Consider the following 7,476-nt stretch of genomic DNA (forward strand, 5'->3'; position numbering starts at 1 on the left):
CATTTATAACCACATAGAGAAGCCAGATTTAGTCTTGTATCAATTTAAAACTGGCTGCCATTTTAAAATATGGCTGCCATTTCAGCCATTTTTACCATAGAATTTCACTGTCCATGGCGATTTTGATGATTCTGGTGTCAAATGACAGGATTTTAACTATGGAAGATTCAAAATTATACATCAAAAAGCCTTTTATATCTTCTTCTGTCGTACAATTTTACTCTGCATTTTTTAAGCAACGTGAAAAATATGCATAAACATTATTTTAGCAAAACATTTGTTAGAAATGATGTACAGAAAATTGACATTTTATTAATGTTTTTAAGTTCATGCATATTTTTCACAATATGCAGAGTAAATGGCAGAAGGAGCTATAAAAAGGATTTCTGATGTATAATTTTGAATCTTCTTTAAAAAAAGTAATTTGACACGAATCATCAAAATCGCCCTGGACATTGAAATTATATGGTAGAAATGTCTGAAATGGCAGCCATCTTTAAAAAAAATTAGGTGGAATAAATCTGTCATGTGGTCATAATAGTTTAGCAAGATAATTCATATTGGACAATTCTACACAAAGTTGCCCCCAAAATAGTATTTCTGAGGTGAAAATGGTGGCCATATTGGACAGATTAATAGATTTGATCAAAATAACAATCCCCAGGGAGTATTTGTGCCAATGCTTCTTTCACTTGTGAATGATTTTACATTAAAAGTGCATTTAATCTGCTCCACTATATGCAAATAGGCAGACTTTAGAGGTCACTTAACATTTCCCCCATAATAGGCCTATTCATACTTCATATTTCACTGGCATTACTTGTGTCATGAGCCAGAATATTGTATCGGCCAATCGGGTAGCGCTTCCTTTATGAATATTAATGAGTGTCCCCCTGCCCCCTGCATTTTCAGAAATTCGCGGAATGCACAGAGGTTGAAGGATGTAATTGTGACCTACAAGTTGGGAATTTCCGACTTCTGACTTTGAATGGAATGCAGCAACAGGCAGACATTACTTTCAGTCGACAAAGGTGGTCTCGATTACATGTAGCTAGCCCCGAGAACACGTACACAAACAAACTGCCCGCTGCCTTGTAGGACAAAGCAAGTGCAGAACATCGTCTCTGGTTGTGTTTTAAATATGAATGCTGGTATTGACGTGGTTTTATTGCATGGTTCAGAAAGGTCGCCTCCATAACATACTGTAGGCTGTGAAAAAGAGGGAGATTTTCCGAGCTATCGGGACATTTTCTGAGCTATCGGGACATTTTCTGGGGTATCTGGAAAATTTTCGAAAATTCCCAATTCCAGAAAATTCCGATTCCCACATTACCCTATCGACAATTTTCAAAAATATAGCAAAAATATTGAGACACCCCAGAAATCGGGAGTGTTGGCAGGTCACCTCCCCTACTCATCATCGCTGTCCGAGTTTTCGCCGTCCTTGGACGTGGAGTGGTTGTACAGTCCCTGGGCCATGAGGTGCAGCGCCAGAGAGTTTTTATTCCCGGTGGCCTTTTTGATCTTGGCCCGTTTGTTCTGAAACCAGATCTTGATCTGAGACTCGTTGAGACCGAGCTCCCGGGCCAGGCCCTGCCTCCTCTGCTCTGTCAGGTAGCGGTTGGTCTGGAACTCAGTCTTTAGCCGGTGGAGCTGCTCGGCGGTGAAGGCCGTCCGCGGCCGCTTGTCCTCCTTGGTGGGGGTCGGCGCCACCGGTGCCTTCTTTGGTTTACGAGATCTGGGCCCTTGGGTGGGGGTGGAGACAAAAATAACGCTGATTAGTTAGAGACAATGGTAAGCACTTATGGGTGTTTGAGGTTTCTCACATCACTCACAGGCAGGCCTATATATAGATTAGCCTACCACAAGGAATTAGTCCTAAAACCCGGAAGTTAGCACTTCCTGGTTCCCTCGTCAATATATAAGTCAATGGGTTTTTGTATGGGGATTTAGATGCCTGAAATAAGGCCTAATATAAAAGTCTATGAGGCTGCTGGAGGTGCACAGCTTGTTTAATGGGGCACCATGGGCCTATACATTATTTGTGCACAAGTCACTATGATCAGCGCACAAGGTGCGTGACAGAGCGGCGATGTAGGACGCTGTCGGAGTGAGAACGAGCTGGAAATGTGATTGTGTTCAGCAAGATCATCTTCACAATGAACACCACTTTACTGTATGATGTTTTTATGCATTTTCTGAAATCACATTTACGCTTTCAAAAAAGATAAAAGTGGTGTTCATTTGTGAAGATTATCTTGCTGATGCAAAACCCAAGTATCATACAGTTTGTAAACCACTAGTCTCGCTGGCCAGCCTCCCCTCCCGACTCTCACGGAAGGGAGGGGAGGCTCGCCAGCGAGACTAGTAGCCTGGCTAAACCACAGACTATTTCAGGCATCTATAACAAAAACCCCATTCAAAACTCCCATTGACTTCGAGATGAGGGCACCCAGGGCGATGCCAACTTCCGGGTTGGCCTATACAAAAAGGTTGATGCTAGAATGGATCGGGGAAGGACCTAACCCCGCCTCTAACCCTAACCCCAACCAATCATAACTCCCTATGCCTACAGCCAGCCCCTATACCCAACCAATCATCACTCTGCATGTACCTCCAGCCGATCCATTCGATAGCATCGACCCTTTGGGTACCACTGCACATCAGATCAGTTATGATGCCATAAATAACCTTTAGGGAAAGTGCCATTTAACAATATGTGTTTCAAGCCATTGATTAAAGAAGCTTTGAAGAACCACACAGGTTATTTCTTGTTTGTTTCAAATAATGATATTTTTCATTATTGAACAAATGAGAAGTGGAAAAACCTGACTTTTTCTTTGTCTCTCTTCTTCTTTTTTTTTTTTTTTTTTCTTTCTTTCTTTTTTCTTTTTTTTTTACATCAAAATCAGTCATATATTCTCAAATGGAGGTCTGGGGACCTCCAGGGGTCCATCAGGGGTTCCAGGGGGTACCCCAGCAACATCAAGACTTGTTTAATCTTAATGTAATTCATTTGATTTGAAATGATCGATTATTATACGACTGATTATTGCAAACAATGTTTCAGTTTTACCATGCATTATTCTATAATCCAAATTCAGCAGCTAAAATCAACTAAAGATTCCCATAGGTGAGGTAAGAATTATAGGTTCTACATGACTTATTTTTTATTATTATTATTATTATTATTATTATTATTATTATTATTATTATTATTATTATTATTATTATTATTATTATTACATTATTATTTTAAAGTTTCGTTACTATTTGCAAATTATTATTATTTAAATTAATTAATTAATTAATTAATTTATTTATTTATTTATCAAATATTTAAAAGGATAAAAGTTTTGCCAACTCGGGAAATGGGTCCCTGCAGGTTCGGGGCCCCTAATGATCACATGGGAACATGAGAGGCCCTATAGAGTTTAGGTTATAGAGAGAGGGTAGTTTGGTAGGATGTCCTAACCAGCTCAGCCGCTGCTGCGAGGAGGACGAGGATGATGGCAGCAGGTTGGGGGTGGGGTTAGGTTAGGATGGGATGGAGGATGGGGGGTGCCTCTTTCCCTTGTTACCATAGGAACTATTTTAAGTCGTTTCTTAAAAAGGAGTGTTGAGTCTTTCGTCCACATAGCCTAACATTATTTTCTGTCATGAGGAAATAAAGGGCAAATTAATGGGAGATAGAGGACTGATATAGTTAGTTTAACAAAACGTGTTTACATTTTATTTTAAGTATAGTAGTCTGGAACTGGAACACACACCAAAAGTTGCCATCCAACCAGAGTTATAGCCTATATTTACATGCATATAGGCTAGAACAACTATATGCTTATAGGCTAAATATTTAGCTATAATGGTGGCATTTGGTTTGATGATAGTATAGGCTATTTCTATTTCTAATACTATACAAACACTTTATAAATACAACTGCCACCTACAACTTATACACTTTATTATGGCATATTAAAATGTAGATGGGTGTAATGGTAAATAGCTTATACGCTGCAGCCTTCATGACCTGTCTAAAGGCCCATTGTGTGTCATTTCCATAAACTTGGGCCTGGACCACGATGGAAACTTTTTTGTGTGCCTGGACACAACAATAAAAAAACAACATTCATGACTATTTCCATCGCCTTAAAACGCTCCTACGCGAACATAAAGCGTCTGGATGCACTTTCTGTGTGCGTTTTTTTAAGATACGTTATTTCAAAGCTTTATGCATTTAAATGCTGACAAAAGAACAGCCCCTGCGGCTGCACAAGGCTGGACCAAGCTAGCTCGGAGCGAAAGCTAACTCCCACTTTATTGATAAAACAAATAGAGGTAGAATTATTGAAATGTTGCAGTGGTAAATCAATAGGCCTACATTTTCAATATAACTAATACCGTGAAGCAATAAAATAGAAGCTTTGTGGTGGCTAGATTCAGAGTGCAGTTTTGCTATCAATAAACTAATAATCGCATAACATCAAAAATGTTCAAGATTGTTCGAGACAGGTTCTTATTTTGGTGTCTGGAAAACCTCTCAACTTACTTTGTTATGCATTTCAGATGGAATCTATCTCTCTTTTGGGATGCACAGTCCTCACTTTTTAGACTCCCTCCCATTGTCAAAAAATATGCTAATTGAATATTAACAAAGAGGACCGAGGAACAATGGCGTTAAACTTGGTTTTTACTTCTGTTTTTCCACACGATAACTTTCACCTATTTATTTTGCCTATATCAGTTATGTATTTGTTTATTTATTTCGGAGCACTTTTACCCTACGAGGCATCTTATCGACTTTGGCTATTTTGTCGCCAAATCCACATCGACTTTATTCTCTTTCAACTCGGATTAGTTCAATTTATGTTAAAAGTCGTTTCGGTTGTAAAATATGGTCTCCTAAGGTTAATATTTTAGTCTATAGGAGATAGTGATGTTTTTTTGTAGGATATGATTTGTGTAATAATTGGTTTGTCAATTGTCACCAGTAATAATGTCTCTCCATCAGGGTTGGGGGTAGCACCGATGAAAGAATAACTATATATGAACGAAATAGCATTATGCATATTAATTTAAATTAAAATGCTTCGATATGTTTTTTTTCTTTCTTTGTCAACTTGAAGATGAATGCAATAGGCTAAATGTGCTGCTTTTTCTTGATCGAGAGACGAGCTATAGGTTTTCCATTCAATCCTTTCACCATCTCCAACAAAATAGCTTTCGTTCTTTTGTTTTGTTGTGGTTATTTTCTCTCTCTCTCCATCTGAATAGCCTATATTTAGATTGGAGGAATATATTTTTGCCACCAACCTGATGAAGGGCGGTCTGAGTAGCGGGTACAATAAACCCAGGCCGGCCAGAGCATCGGCTTGGCGGCAGCCTGTGCCGAGCCCAGGTCCTCGTCGTCCCCCCGGGCCTTCGCAGCCCCATCCCCGGGTACCACCTCCGCCTTCCTGGCCTCTGTGTCCGGATGCTGGTCCTCTGTGCCTGCGTCCACAATGTCCTCCTCCTCCTCCCGCCCGGCACCACCACCTCCTCCCGGTTTGGAAGCCCTTCTCCCGGGCAGGTGGATGACTCCCTCCCGGAGGAGAGTGCCATCTTTCCGCTTGCTGCGGCCGAAGTCCGGTCTCAAGATGTTGTCGATATAGAAGTTGGTGACGCGGTGCGGCTGCTGGTTCCCAGGCTGGAGAAGAGGCAGGATGGCTCGGTTGGACTCCTCGCCTTGGTTGGAGTCCTCTGCGTCTCGACGAGCATTTTCTTCCATAATAATGCAGCCTGATAGGACTCTCCCTCTCTCTCTGGTTCCTACAAAGTAGTATGTCCACTCTTGTAAGGCGCCTGGTTCCCTTCTCTATCTCTACACCGCAATATGTTCGACCAAAACGCAAAATAAATTGAGAAAACCAAATTCCCTTTATCGCCAGCTTATATTGTTTGTGCTCTGAAAAGCCGCCTCTTGTGTTTTTGACAAAGAAAAATCATGCTTCAGTTTCTGGTAATAGGTTACTCCTAGCTTGGTGTTCAAATAAGCCTACACAATAATCTAAATGTTATCATTAGAAAATACTGAAATGAGTTTGAACTCGAGTTTATTTTCCCTGCTCCCTGCGCACAAATCTAGCTATCGATGCTTCCAGCGGCACTAAAACTACGATGATAAAGACGCCACTCAAATACTTTCACTACGGATTTTGGTTCTCATTCCTGATTGGCTACGAGGCTCCCCGGTGACGTTGTACTACGGGCTTCTCAGACACGTGCCTCGGACCAATAGAGTTGGAGAGTTGGGGTCACGTGACGTTCCCGGTGTTCCCTGGAGGCGCGTCTCGAACCAATCCACACAGTGCGTGCTGCGTTCAGGCACCATGGGGAAGATGGGAGAGAAAGGTCCTATTTAATATGTGTTCCCTAATCTGAAATGTTACTGGAAATAGCCAGCTAGAATAGCCTATTTTGCGACCATAACTCTTAAGATGCCATGGCAGCACAGAACAAATTTTCAAATGTTCCTCACTAAAAAAAGCACACGTCTGTTATGTGTGAAAGGTTTGAGAATAATTATGAGTAGGCTACCCAAAGTCTACAGAAAACTAAAATTGTAGTGTTTAATCACATTAACATGTGGACACAGAGTCTGAGCTGTCAGATAATGTTCCCCATTATGATCTGAACGAAACAGATTCCCCCAAAGTAACCAGCTTTTTTGAAATTTGAATTATTTGCCCAGTCTTTTGATTCGCTATACTTTTAATAACAAAGTGTCACTTTATAGGTTTCCTTGAAAACAAGGCCATAAGGCATGCTACATGTGGGTTGAGACCCTAATTGTATTTAGCAGATAGCATAGGTCTAACAATCCATCAGTGACATGTATGTTAACAACTTGGAAGTGGTGCTTCAAGCCGCCAAGAAACCATGATTGAAGTTTTATGTATAGACTTTAGTTTGTCTTGGTGATAGCTTAATTTATCTGATCTTTTTAACATGTAACCCACCTGATGACATAGGCCTATTTGACTGTATTCATAGCTAGCCAAACAATTGCAGTGTCAACAAAGTTTCAGACAGTTTGGCATTTTAAGCATTGTGGCATTTTAAGCATTGTGATCGACTTGATTACAAAATCGTTCGTTATTGATTTTATTTAAATTTACCTATTTTAGGCCTGTGTAGCATATTTCCTTGTTGGTGACGTCAGAAATCAGGAGAAATCAAGGTCCAGCGTCAAGCAGTATAGTCAGACCCATGCACTGTCGACCTCATCAAGCTTCCAGCGACGTCTACGGCTGGCACTGTAGTATAGGCCAAAGCAGATGACCTTTTCAAGAAGGAAGCTCGTCTTTCCCATAGGACGTGAACGCAGCATACTATCAAAAAGCCGCATGTGAATCAAAAGAACGAGCCTCCTCAACAGCCAAGATAAGATTGTAAAGCTGAATCAGCTGAAAGCCCATAACCTCTTATAAGTGCACATTA

The 7,476-nt window shown here is 40.7% G+C and overlaps 1 pseudogene across 1 annotated transcript; it reads right to left on the reverse strand.

Annotated features, from left to right (window-relative positions):
• Positions 1-1,410: 1,410 nt before the first annotated feature.
• LOC310792263 (homeobox protein engrailed-2b pseudogene) lies at positions 1,411-5,764 on the reverse strand (annotated as a pseudogene). Its single transcript has 2 exons — positions 5,311-5,764; positions 1,411-1,745 (listed from the first exon to the last, which is right to left on the reverse strand). The product of its transcript is annotated as a homeobox protein engrailed-2b pseudogene (transcript).
• Between the last annotated feature and the right edge of the window lie 1,712 nt (positions 5,765-7,476).

Source organism: Poromitra crassiceps, assembly GCF_964638095.1.
Source record: "Poromitra crassiceps genome assembly, chromosome: 17".
In the NCBI taxonomy this organism is placed as follows: domain Eukaryota; kingdom Metazoa; phylum Chordata; class Actinopteri; order Beryciformes; family Melamphaidae; genus Poromitra; species Poromitra crassiceps.